This window comes from Lepus europaeus, chromosome 3 (genome assembly GCF_033115175.1).
Source record: "Lepus europaeus isolate LE1 chromosome 3, mLepTim1.pri, whole genome shotgun sequence".
In the NCBI taxonomy this organism is placed as follows: Eukaryota; Metazoa; Chordata; class Mammalia; order Lagomorpha; family Leporidae; genus Lepus; species Lepus europaeus.
Genome location: NC_084829.1, coordinates 93,794,874 through 93,808,922, shown reverse-complemented (window position 1 = coordinate 93,808,922; position 14,049 = coordinate 93,794,874).

Genomic DNA, 14,049 nt, shown 5'->3' with positions numbered 1-14,049 from the left:
AAGTAAATGTCGGGCACAGCAGGTGGTTTGCAGGAGTAGTTCTTTAGGTGGGAGGGTTTCTTTGCTTGTTTGTTTTAGTTTGTCCAGGATAGGAAAGAATGGTCTGTTATGGTCTGAATTCTATTCTAAAATTTGTGGGCTAAAGCCCTAACTCCCAATGTCTCAGAATGTGACTGTATTCATAGACAGGGTCTTGAAAGAGGAAAGCAAGTTAAAATGAGGTCATTAGGGTAGGCCTTTATAAAAAGAGATTAGAGCAGACACACAAACAGGGAGAACCTTGTGAAGAGATAGAAAATGCCCATCTACAAGCCAAAGAAAGAGGCCTCAGAAGAAACAAAGGCTGCTCACCCCTGAGGCTAGCTTCTAGCCTCCAGGATCATAAGAAATTTCTGTTGTTTAAGCCATTCAGTCTGTACTTTGTAATGACAACCCAAACCCTAACAAACCAATCCTATGTGATTCTATGCATCAAAGATACAAGAGAAAGGGAGAAGATGGCAAGGGGAGATGTGACAATCAGTAGGGGGAAATCTCACAGGTGACAAATAACTATGAGATAAAATGTATGTACATGTGACAGGCCCAAAAAGAGAACCAAGAGATATCCATGTCAAATTCTTATCTTGGTGGACCCTAAACACAATCACGTGTTGTCTTTGTAAGAGAGTCAGAGTTTGGAGGCATAGAGGAGAGACACTTAGAAGACAAGGTGGTTTGATGTGGCTTCAAGCCAAGGTATGCTTGGAGCTACCAGAACAGGAAGAGACAAGGAGAGAATGTATTTCTGTTGTTTTGAACCATACATTTTTTGGTAAATTGTTAGTAAAACCACAGAAAACTAATACAGATGCATTGAATTTGGTTATCAGAGAGGAAATTTCTTCCTCTCAGACACAGGGCACAAAAGTAAGGGTATTTATACATTGAATATATTTGGGGTGATAGTGACAAACTAGTTGAAGCAATTAGAGTCGATTCATTTTGTAAATAACAATGCCTCCTTAACTTTTCTGATTTTTTATTTCGTAGAGAACTCAGAATTTACTGACCTCAAGTATAATAGAAAACATTTGGTTTATTTTTTCTAGCTTTTGATCATTTACACTAGTGATCTGTAAGCATTCTTTCTTGTGTTTTTAAGTATTTAGGTATAAGCAACAAATCAGAGAGTGAACAAAGAGTAATGATATACCCAACTCCCCAAGTTATGCATATCATTTTATAAGAAGAAATTTCCAATTGCATTAAATGTAGTAAAAACAACTTTCATAACAAGATTGCTTCTCTGAAATAACAAAACTGTGCAGGTTTCTAGATTGTGATCTGCAACATATTAAAGTATAATGGATTTTTCCCATAAAAATGTCTAATATTGCTAAAATTAAACACGGCTTCCAAAGTTGGTTTATTTTCTAAAATCTGATATTTTTTGTACTTGCTCTGGTGGGTGGGGGAAACATTTGAGTGATGTTCATTGTTAATAGAAGGATGAATTAGCTTTGCAGCATGAGTTGATACTTCATAAAATCCATTCTCAAAATAATTACTAGAGTTTTTAATCATTACATCTGAGAAAGAGAGTCACAACTGTGCTCCTTGTAATATCAGACATTCTTCTTTCAGGCAAGTTATATTTGCTAGCACAGATGGGGATATGGTAGAAAAAATATTCAGTGGATGTACTTGAGCTTGCAGTTGTAACACTGGAGTCAGGGTTCAGATTCATCTATATCATGAAAAGCCATGGTAACCATATGGTGGTTTGACACATTTTACTGTTTACATTAGCTTTCTTTTTGACAGTTTGATAGAAAAAAACAACATGAAATATTTTAAAAATTGAGACTCTTTAAAGTATTACTAATTATTTATGGGGCTAGTTTTTAAAAGTTAATATGTTGGCATCATCTTAGACAAAGAATGGACTGTTCTCATCAGACAATATGATATGTTCAAACCCAGAACTGTTTTGTTTTTGCTGTGCTAGTGACATTTGTTAAGTGACATACAAGCTAAATAGGGGCATTGTGTAGGGGATAGGCTAGATAATACAGGAGGATCAACTACCATCTCCTAGCACTTCTTGAACCCCAAAGATTCCCTGCCTCTTAAAATCTCATGTCCTTTATTTCCTTTCCCTTTGCTCTACAAATTCCAGCAGCTTGGCTCATAGGTTACCTGTTTACGGACAATGTCATTAACTGTTGTGTTGATGGATGTATATAGCACAGTTCCTTGGCACCTTATGTTCTGATCATTGGTTATGGCAGCTATTTAACTATTTTGCTGATTCTAGCTTACATTTCCACATGATATTTATACTAAAAGCATAATTATATTAAGAGCATGATTCAAGTCATACCAGTTGGGCTTTTAAAATCACTTAAAATATTTTATGTGTTTTAAAAGGTTAATGGCTCTTCATTGGTCAAAGAAATGGAGTACAGAGTCCTAAACATATGAAATAGCACTGTACAATCTGTCCGTCAGTTACTGACCCAGATACAACCCAATCTTCCTCGGTGCCCTTCATGGTAGCTGGGATTTAGCCACATGCCACGCTGTTTCTCTTTTAGAAACTAGCAAGATTCCTGTGCCTATTTGCACAGCATGGTTTACCTTTCTAAAATACCCTTTCTTTCTTCTTCACCCCTGGTAAAGTAAATTTCTCCCTCTTTTTTAAATTTAAATATTTATTTATTTATTTGAAAGGCAGAATTACAGAGGGAGAGGGAGAGACAGAGAAAGAGGTGAAATCCACTGTGGCCACTGAAATGGCCACAATGACTGGGGGCTGGACCAGGCAGAAGCCAGGAGGCGGGAACTTCTTCTGGGTCTCCCAAGTGGATGCAGGGGCTAAAGGACTTGAGCCATCCTCTGCTGCTTCCACAGGTGCATTAGCAGGGAGTTGGATTGGAAGTGGAGCAGCTGGGTCTTGAACTGGTGCCCATATGGGATGCCAGTGCTTCAGACCATGACTTTAACCTGCTGTATCACAACACTGGCCTCTTTCCCTCTGTTTTTCTCTAATAGCCTTTATCTACTCTCTTCTTGAATAATATGAGGAACTTAGAAAATTTTAACTTTTCCACTTATAAGATCTTCAAACTTTATTCCACAAATTAATTGTAAATGTATCAAGGTTTTAGTATTTTCTTTCTTCTGAGTTTCATCTTTTATCTACTCTTTCCTTGTTAGTTCTATTTCCTTCACTATAAAGTGAACTCATAAAGAAAGGATTCTTTCTGCCAAGGGCAGTTAGTAATAACACTGTTATACTCTTTGTGTACCATCAAACCTAGCAGACTCCCTATAATTAAGAAGTTCAACAGGACCGGTGCCGTGGCTCACTTGGTTAGTCCTCCAGCTACGGCACCGGCATCCCATGTGGATGCCAGGTTCTAGTTCCGGTGGCTCCTCTTCCAGTCCAGCACTCTGCTGTGGCCCAGGAGGGCAATGGAGGATGGCCCAAGTGCTTGGGCTCCTGCACCTACATGGGAGACCAGGGGGAAGCACCTGGCTCCTGGCTTTGGATCTGTGCAGCACCGACCGTAGCAGCCATTTGGGGAGTGAACCAATGGAAGGAAGACCTTTCTCTCTCTCTCTCTCTCTCACTGTCTATAACTCTACCTGTCAAATAAAAAAAAAAAAAAAGAAGAAGTTCAACGGTGTTAAGTGTTGATGAGTATGTGAGACACTGTTGGTGGAAATGTTAAGAAGATAGATATAACAATTTAGGAATACTGTTTGACATTATCAACTGCTGAATGTAATGAATATCCTGTACCCCGATAATTTGCTCTTTTAAAAATATTTATTTATTTAAATCAAAGGCAGACTGACTGAGAGAGATGAAGAGAGAGTGAGGGAGGAAGAGACAGAGATCTTCCATTTACTGTTTCACTCAACAAATGGCCACAACAGCCAGTGCTGGGCCAGTTTGAAGCCAGGAGCCTGGAACTCCATCTGGGTCTCCCATGTGAATGGCAGGAGCTCATGTACTTGAGCCATCATCTGCTGCTTCCCGGATGCATTAGCAGGGAGTAGAATTGGACATAGAGATGCTGGGGCTCAAGTGGGCACTCCAATATGAGATGAGGGAATCCCACATGGCAGCTTAACCAGCACTTGTACCACAATACCCCCTCCCCCAATAATTTCAATCCATGATAAAATCAACAGGAAATCATACATATTGTGGGAGGGTAAAAACTGGCTCCTCAAGATTTCCATGTCCTAATCTTCAGAGTTAATGAATGTTACCTTCTGTAACAAAAGGGATTTTGCAGGGATAAGTAAGCTACCAATACTAAGATAGGAATCTCATCCCAGATTATCTGAGGGTCCCCAATGTGATCCACAAGGGTGCTTATAAAAGAGACACATATACAGGAGAGTCAAAATTGGAGAAAAATCAATATGATGACTGAAGCAAGCAGAGAGTAGAGTGATAAGGCTGCAGACTGATGTTGCTAACAGCCTCTAAAAACTAAAGGTCGAGGAACAAATTCCTCTTGGGGACCCAGAAGAAACCAGCTCTGACACCCCTACTTTAGTTCCTTGAGCCTTATCTCAGACTCTGACTTTTGGAACTGTGAGAGTGGGAACTTGGTATCATTAGCACTATTTCCTTTGTCTAGAGCTGGTGTGTATACTTGGTGACAGTTGTTGAACAGGAATCACAGCAATAATAAAATGAGTGAATGAATGAATGAAAATGTCTTTATTTCACTCTTATTTTGATGGGCAAATTAGCGTGATATAGAATTCCAGGCTGACATTTTTTTTCCAGCACTTTAGACAGGTTCTGGCTTCTCTATCAGTTTTTTCTTGTTATATACTTGGATACTGTGCCTCCTGTATTCTTTCTATTTTCTCCTTTTTAACAGCTACTGGAGGGGCTAGTGCTGTGGCATAGCGGGTTAAGCCGCTGCCTGCAGTGCCAGCATCCCTATCGGTGCCAGTTTGAGTCCTGGCTGCTCCACTTCCAACCCAGCTCTCTGCTATGGCCTGGGAAAGCAGAAGATGGCCCAAACCCTTGGGTCCCTGCACCCACGTAGGAGACCCAGAAGAAGCTCCTGGCTCCTGGCTTCGGATCAGTCAGCTCTGACCATTGCGGCCAACTGGGGAGTGAACCAGTGGATGAAAGACCTCTCTCTCTCTCTCTCTCTCACTCTCTCTGTCTCTGTCTCTCTCTGTCTCTGCCTCTCCTTCTCTTTCTGTGTAACTCTGACTTTCAAATAAATTAATAAATCTTTTTAAAAAAAGCTGAAAAATAAACAGCTACTGGAGTGTCTGGCCTCTGGGTGCCTAAATTTCTCCTTTATGATGCATCTCTTTGTTTCCTTGTGATTCTCTCCAAGTAGTCATTAATTCATTCTGTTTAAAGCACCCACACACAGTACCAAATCACAATGGTAAATCTCAATGAATTTTGACAAAGGAAGCACATCTATAACCACCACCTAGATCAATAAATAGAATTTTACCAGCAGTCAGAAGCTTCCTCATGTCCTCTCCCCCAGATGGTGAATTTCTTCTTAGCTACAGCTAACCATTATCCTTTTAATATTTCTGCTTCTGGAGTCTACTAATAGTGTCAGTGGGTCTACTGACAATAGACCCTCTTGTTTTGATCTTCAAATATCCTGATTAAGTTCATTCCTCAAAGACATTTCATTGATCATATAATTTTAGGTTGGCAGTCATCTTCTTTTGGTACTTTGAGAACATGTATCAGTGAGTTCTGGCTTCATTGTTATTATTAAAAATCAGAGATGAATCTTATTATTGATCCCTACCAAGCTAACTTCTTTTACTTCTCTACACATGATTTTATAATTTTCCTGTTTTTTTTTTTTTCAGAGATATACCAATAAGTAGCTTTCCTAGGGTGTAGTTCTTTGTGTCCCAAATGAAAGCCCTAGATATTTACTATTGAGACTTTTGGGGACTCCTAATGCTCTGAATCTGTGGCTTGATTGCTTTTGCTGGTTTTGGAAAACTCAACTGTCAACTGTTTTTCTGGTCCATTTTTCCTCTCTTCTGGGACTCCAATTACACATAAATTCATTAGAAAATTTTCCATATCCTTCTTCCCCTTTATACTTTTCTCTACTTTTTTTCCTTTTTTCTCTATTTTATTTTGGACATTTTTTTCTGATCTGTTTTCCAAGTAACTTACTCTCTTTTTCATTTTTGACTAAAATATTATAAACCCATATATACTGAGTTACTGATTTCATTACTGCATTTTTCATATCTAGACTTTTCATTTAATTTTTCTTTACAATTTTTACTTCCTTGCCACCATCTTTAAGTACATATTTTATTTCCTCGAATATAAAATCTGTTTCAATAACTATTATTTAGACTTCCTGTTGTCTGTTTCTGTTATCTGCTTTTTCTCAGCTGTAATCATGTTTTCTAATCTCTTTGCTGTCTTGTTTATTTTTTAATGTAAATTTTATACTTCATTTAAAGTACTCGAGATAATTTATGTACCTGATATGTGTTATAAACCACCAGGGAGGCTATATATTTTCTTCTGATGAGAAATTCCCAATGATTTTAATTAAATCAAGTTCACCTTCAATTCTTAGAAAAACTTGTCTTTTTTAATGATAGCTCCTCTTCTCTAGGATATATTTCTTTGTGGGCCCAGAATGAACGCCCAAATTGTTTACTATGATTTGGGTCCTGGATAGGCAATGAACTCCAATTTTTTTTCCCCTGGACACCATGAATCTGTTTGAAGTTCTGCTACACTCCTGATTCTCTCAGGTTCCTAGTCTGGTATAAGAACATACATCAACGATAAATGACTCCAAATGTAAAACTCTTCTTTCATTTTTATTTCCTCCCATAGATCTTGGTTTTTTAATTCATCTCTGTCTTTTAATCCTCAGGTGGTATCAAGCAGATTGAAAAACATGTATTTTGCCAGGTTTAATAGCTGTCTTTTATTTTTTTTAAAAGATTTATTTATTTATATGAAAGGAAGAATTACAGAGAGAGAAGCAGAGGCAAAGAGAGAAAAAGAGAGGTCTTGTATCTACTGTTTCACTTTCCAGATGGCTGCAATCGCCAGGGCTGGGCCAGGCTGCAGCCAGGAGCCAGGAGCTTCATCTGGGTCTTCCACATGGGTGCAAGGGCCCAAGTACGTGGGCTATGTTCCTCTGCTTTCCCAGGCATATTATTAAGGAGCTGGATCGGAAGTGGAACAATGGGGACTCGAACTGGCACCCATATAGGATGTGAACATTGCAGGTGGCAGCTTAATCTCCTATACCACAGTGTTAGTGAGAGTTGACACAGTTAACTTTTGTTTGAAATTACTGGAAGTGGAAACTGAAAGTGGAAATTATAGGATATTTTATTGCCTAAATCCTATTTTATTCTTTAAACATTTGTCCTTTTCTATTGAGTCTCCTTTTATGTTGTCTTGCATTCTATGCATTTGTTTCCTATTTTTATTCCAGAGTTACTTATTTTATAATGTCTACTCCATAAATATATTGGAGTTTATAATGTTTTTATTGGAGATTTTTTTTAAAAAAAGATGCTTTAGTGGCCAGGGTTGTGCCGTAGTAGGTAAAGCTATCGCCTGTGATGTTGGCATCTCATATGGGCATCCATGTGAGTCCTGGCTGCTCTACTTCTGGTCCAGCTCTCTGCTAATGTACCTGGGAAAACAGTCAAGGATGACCCAAGTACTTGGGCCCCTGAACCCACGTGGGAGACCTAGATGAGGTTCTTGGCTCCTGGCTTCAGACTGGCCCGGTTCCAACTGCCGCAGCCATTTGTGGAATGAACCAGCAGATGGAAGACCTCTTTCTCTCTGTGTCTCTCCCTCTCTGTCTCTGTAACTCTCCTTTCAAATAAATAAATAAATAAATACTTTTAAAAGGATGTTTGAAGTATACATATTATATTTACTGCTTGTTTTTAACATTACACAACTTACTTAGAATGTTAAGATAATTTTCTTCCTCTTTTTGAAATGGAGAAAATGTTTAATATGATTTACATAGTCAGCTATGAAACATATGGAACAAAGCAACATAACTTTTTAAAACTTGTTCTTTTTATATAAGTGGTAAGGGACTTTGAGTTATTCTTTTTTCTAAATCCCAGAAAATGAGTTAAAATATAAGTGTCATGTTGTTACATGATATTTTGGAGCTTCCTGTCATCACAATAATTTATTCTGACATAATTTTGATGAACAGGACTTTAATCTTTACTGATAGAAAATTTTGAGATTTCTGCTTTCAGTAATACAAAAGACCATGTTTTGTACCTACTATAAAAATGTGCTGTGTTTTATATAACAACCTCTTCATTTCACAAGGAAACTCTTCATTGTCACCAAATAAAGGAAAAGTAGGAATATAATGTGGTAATCCAGCACAATGTAGCTGCATGAAAGTGTTTGGTGATTTGTATTTTCATGGCCCAATAATACCTTGGGCCTGGGCAAGGTGTTTCATATAGTTAATTCCTTCAAAGGAATATTTTCTTAGTAAAAACAAAAACCAGGGGGAAAAAAGTTTTTCCGATCAGCAAAGGTAAGTGATAAAAACATTTATTTTTCCCTGGCATTGGTTCTAGATTGGGCAAAAATAATGTATTTTTTTTAAAAAGGTATTTATTTGGAAGTCAGAACGAGTGAGAGAGAGAGAGAGAGGGATAAAAAAACCGGCATAATTTTTTTTTTTTTTTGTAGAAAAACCCATGTTGGACTCATACCTCCTCATTATTTCTATAGCTCAGATTAACTGAGTTCAAATTTCAAAGGTAATAAGTACTCGTGAAACAAGCTGTCATCAGGGAGAATTAGCAGGAACAACAAACAATAGAATTCAAAACACTATACTGTATCAGTTAGAGTTGTAGTTTTACTTGTTTTTTTTTTTTTTTTCAAATAGGATAATCACGTATGTTTATAGATCAAAGGAAAAAAAATTAGGATGGAAGAGTAGGCAGAATAATTGATGACCCATTCAACTCCTGATAAGGGAAACATGTTGAAATGTTAAGTTAGGAATGGAGAAGAATTTGAAAGACTTGTGACTCAACTTTCTCAGTAAAATAAGAATTATGAAAGAGGTGGAAAGAAGTAATTGGATTAGAAGGAAGAGGATAAGGGTAAAAAAAATTAGATTCTGCGTAGAGAATCTAAGATGAACAAAAAAAGTAAAAAATGGTTGGTCAGTGTTGGGAATCCAAGAATAGACATGAGAATTTGAACAATACTCATTCTGTCATTTTCTTTCTTTTTACTTTATTTTTTTAATTTTTTAAAATTTTTATTTATTTATTTATTTTGACAGGCAGAGTGGACAGTGAGAGAGAGAGACAGAGAGAAAGGTCTTCCTTTTGCCGTTGGTTCACTCTCCAATGGCCGCCGCGGTAGGCGCGCTGCGGCCGGCGCACCGCGCTGATCCGATGGCAGGAGCCAGATGCTTCTCCTGGTCTCCCATACGGGTGCAGGGCCCAAGCACTTGGGCCATCCTCCACTGCACTGGCCACAGCAGAGAGCTAGCCTGGAAGAGGGGCAACCGGGACAGAATCCAGAGCCCCGACCGGGACTAGAACCCGGTGTGCTGGCGCCGCAAGGCGGATGATTAGCCTAGTGAGCCGTGGCCCTGGCCTATTTTTTTATTTTTAAGATTTATGTATTTGAAAGGCAGAGTTACACAAAGAGAGGGAGAGAAATATGTAGAGAGATATTCCACCTGATGGTTCACTCCCCAGATGGCCACAATAATCGGGGCTGGGCCAGGCTGAAGGCAGGAGCCAGGAGCTTCATTCCTGGTCTCCCATGTAGGTGTAAGGGCCCAAGGACTTAGGTCATATTATGCTGCTTTCCCAGGCAATTTAGCAGGGAGCTGGCTTGGAAGTGGAGCAGCCGAGACTTGAAGTGGTGGCCATGGGATGCTGGCATCACAGGCAGTAGCTTAATCTGTTTTGCCACAATGCCAGCCCCTATTCTGTCATTTTCTTTTGCCATGATAATATGGAGAAGTTGTAAAACCAATAATCACAACTCATATTTAGAACTACAAAAATAAGTAAATGGAATTCTTCCAGCAAGAAAAAAGATGAACTTCTGTTCAGTATTTAGAGTTTAAGAAGAATGGAATTGTGTATGGAAGTTTAAAAACTTTTGTTGAAATTGATTAGAAAGTATACATTTTCATACAGAAAAACTAAACATCGATTTTGCAGAAAAACTGTTTACATGGACTGATACTCCATTTTCTGTTACTATAATGAAATGACCAAGCCTGGACAGTTTATATAGAAAAGAGGTTTGTTTACTCCACTGTTCTGGGGATTCAAGAACTTGGTACCAGTATTGAGTATGTTCTGGTTTGGACCTCATAATGGATGACACCATAATGGGGAGAATGTGTGCCAGAGGAGGAGCTCTTATGGAAGGACAGGGGATTCAGAGGTCAGAGTTGCTCTTTCGTAACAACCCAGACATCACAGGAGAACTACCCTAATTCATTCTAAGGGCAGTGCTTCTAAAAATCGAATTTCTTCCCAGTAAAACACACTTCTTAGCCGGCACCACTGCTTACTAGGCTAATCCTCCGCCTGTGGCACTGGCACCCCGGTGCTGGTTCTGTCCTGGTTGCTCCTCTTCCAGTCCAGCTCTCTGCTGTGGCATGGGAAGGCAGTGGAAGATGGCCCAAGTGCTTGGGCCCTGCACCTGCACGGGAGACCAGGAGGAAGCATCTGGCTCCTGGCTTTGGATTGGCACAGGGCACCAGCCGTAGCAGCCATTTGGGGGGTTAACCAACAGAAGGAAGACCTTTCTCTCTCTCTCTCTCACTAACTCTGCCTGTCAAAACAAACAAACAAACAAAAATAAACAAAAAAAAACCACTTCTTAAAGGTTCTACCACCTGGTAATGTCACCATACTAATAATCAAGCTTCTAACCCATAAGGGGAGACACTGAAACCATATCTAAACCAAAATACATGGATACACACTGTGATTGAATTATTACCGATTTCTTTACTCTTTATCTGTTTAAATTGTCAAAAAATTGTGTTTTTTTTCTTTCTGTAAATGTTTATACAAAGTAAATAACAATAAGAATAGTAAAGCTTAAAACTCAAACAAAATATTTAGAAACTAGTTGGGTACTGTGCATGTTTAATTTGAAATCCTGACAGTGAAAGAACAAGTGCATATATGAATTTAAAGCAGTTTTCTACAACATCATTTCAATGCCACTGGAATCATTCACTGTAGTAGGTGTTCTAATCACTTATTGATCTTCTGGTAACTAGCAAGGCAGCTGCAACAAAAGCCCTATCATGTTTCTGTCCTGAATTGCTGCTGCACCGTGGCACCTGCTGTGAAGAAAATTAAGTATGGATGAATGATCCTTGTTGATTTCACTCCCAGCAGGTTCCACATGAAAAACAAAAAAAATACTTTGGTTCAAGAGATCCTGAAATAAGAGAGAAAATCAGGAGAAATGATGAGAATCTGAAACAATAAAAAGCAAATTGTGTTTAAAAATAAACAAGAAAAAAATTTTCCATTGTAAAATTTAGAGACTACAAGAAGAAGGAAAAATCTCCCTAAATGATTTATTGAGTTAGATTTGGGATATGTCCATAGTCAAAGGAGGCAAGGAGTAGATCTGATTCTAGAGCTATTGACAATCTTACAGAGCTCTTTGGCAAGCAATGCTCTCCTAGAGGCAGCCAACTCCTTAGGATCCCTATGGGGGAGTTTATGAAGAACAGTAGGCAATATAGAGCCTTGTTTAACTTAGTGGCTGCATTTAGTTTTGGTACTGAGGATTTCAAAAGTTGCCAGTATTTTCTTTTTGTTATTTATCTTTGTGGTATTGTTTTGAAAGATAAAGGAAAGTTAGACTGAGATGTATTCTGGCCTGACTGAAATGTTGTAAGGCCCAAAAATTTGGTGAGATTTTTCTTCAACAAAAATCTCTTAGACTCATTAGCTCTGTTGAACTCTAGGAACCTCAAGGAAGTTAGTATGTCCAATCCACCCAGTAGATGCTTACCCCTCAATATTCATCCATCTCTTGATTCTGCCTTCAGAAGCGGAAGCACCTGATGTAGGATAATGCAAAATTAATACAAACGTACTCACTGAAAATGTGCTTGAAAGAAGCACATTATGAATGTGACAAAATTTACTGGTTCTTAGAAAACGATAATGGCATGAAATGAAAATACAGAATCCAAAGAGAGGAAAATAAGCATCTCAGTTTTCAAACTTTGTATAATACCAGGGGATTTATTATAAAGGAAAGCCTCTTGGGTCCTTATCCATAGCTTGCTTGCTGTGTTTTACATTCCTTATTTGCTCATTACAGGTGGTTATGTAGAATAGATGTACTAGGGAGCCCTGAGACATTTTCTAGGCTGTAAGTTCCATGAGCACAGAGATCATATTTGTCTTTCTCAATTGTGGATTACCAGTACCCTGTGAACTACTATATAGCAACAGCACAAGAAGTCTTTGTTCCTTTATTCAAAGGAATGAATGAAAGTTACCTGGGGATGATCTGGTAATCTAGATCTGTCCTATGAAACCAGTGCACAGTATATCCCCTTAAGCCTGGGGAATCTCAACCATGATGCTAACAATATTGCCTTTTAGAGATTATTGGAATGGAAAATATTTTGTTTTTCTGAGGTTTGTTGGCTCCCTCTTCAGTAACCTAAACTTTCAAATTTGTAACTGAGAGTATCAGCAACTATTTAGAGCAAAACCAAACAGCCATATTCTAAATAGAATATATATATACATATATATATATATATGTTCCAATACTATTTTTATAGAAAGCTTTTATTTAGTAAATATAAATTTCGTAAGTACAACTTTTGGATTATAGCTGTTCTTCCTCCCATACCCACCTTCCCACCCTCAAACCATCCCACCTCCTACTCCCTCTCCCATCCCATTCCTCATTAAGATTCGTTTTTAATTATCTTTATGTACAGAAGATCTTGTCCTGACTGTGGAGGAATAGCTTACTATTTTATTCTTTTTAGTATTTTCTACTTAATACCATTGGTTGAACTCTTTACTTAATACAGAATTATTCTTAGGTGTTTATAATAATTGATAGGATTAAAAAGGAGTGATCCCACATGGGAAGCAGGATACACAGGAGACTCATAGAATGACAAATGCCCTAAAAAGCACTCTGGCCTCAGAATCAGCCCTTAAGGCATTCAGATCTGGCTAAAAAGCCCATGAGAGCATTTCAGGCATGGAAAGCCAAGCCCTGTGGCAAAAAGTGACCGACAGGAAAGATCTCAGTGAGTGAGATCCTGATGGAAAGAAGGAGCCATCAAAGAAGGAGGCACCTTTCTCTGAAGGGAGGAGAGAACTTCCACTTTGATTCTGGCCTTGTCTAAATAGAATATCTTTTAGTAGAAGATTGGTTACCTTCTGTTGTCTTCTTAAATCAGACCTATTTTTAATGTGCTCTGGGTGTTCAAAACTCAGTTCTTACCAAACCTAACTCTTAAAATATGCATCTGATCTAGTGTCTTAACTAAGGAATTTTTTTTAAGATTTATTTTATTTATTTGAAAGGCAGAGTCACATAGAGGGAGAGACAGAGACAGAAAAAAAGAGGTTCTGTCCACTGGTTCACTCCTCAAATGGCCACAACAGATGGACCTGGGCCAGGCCAAAGCCAGGAACCTGGAACTTCATTTGGGTCTCCCACATGGATGGTATAAGCTGAAGCTCTTGGGCCATCTTCAAAGACACTACTTTCCCAGGCACATTAGTGGGGAGCTGAATCAGAAGTGGAGCAGTCAGGACTCAAACTGGTACTCATATAGGATGCCAGCATTACAGAAAGTGGCTTAATCTGCTGCACCACAATGCTCGCCCAACCAAGAAACCTTTGATAGAACTAACAAACTACTTACTGACTTGATTCAACATAAGGGAGCTGATGTTTCTGAACCACTGACACTATACCCATGGTAGTAATAGTCCTTAAATAGGATAGATTCCCTT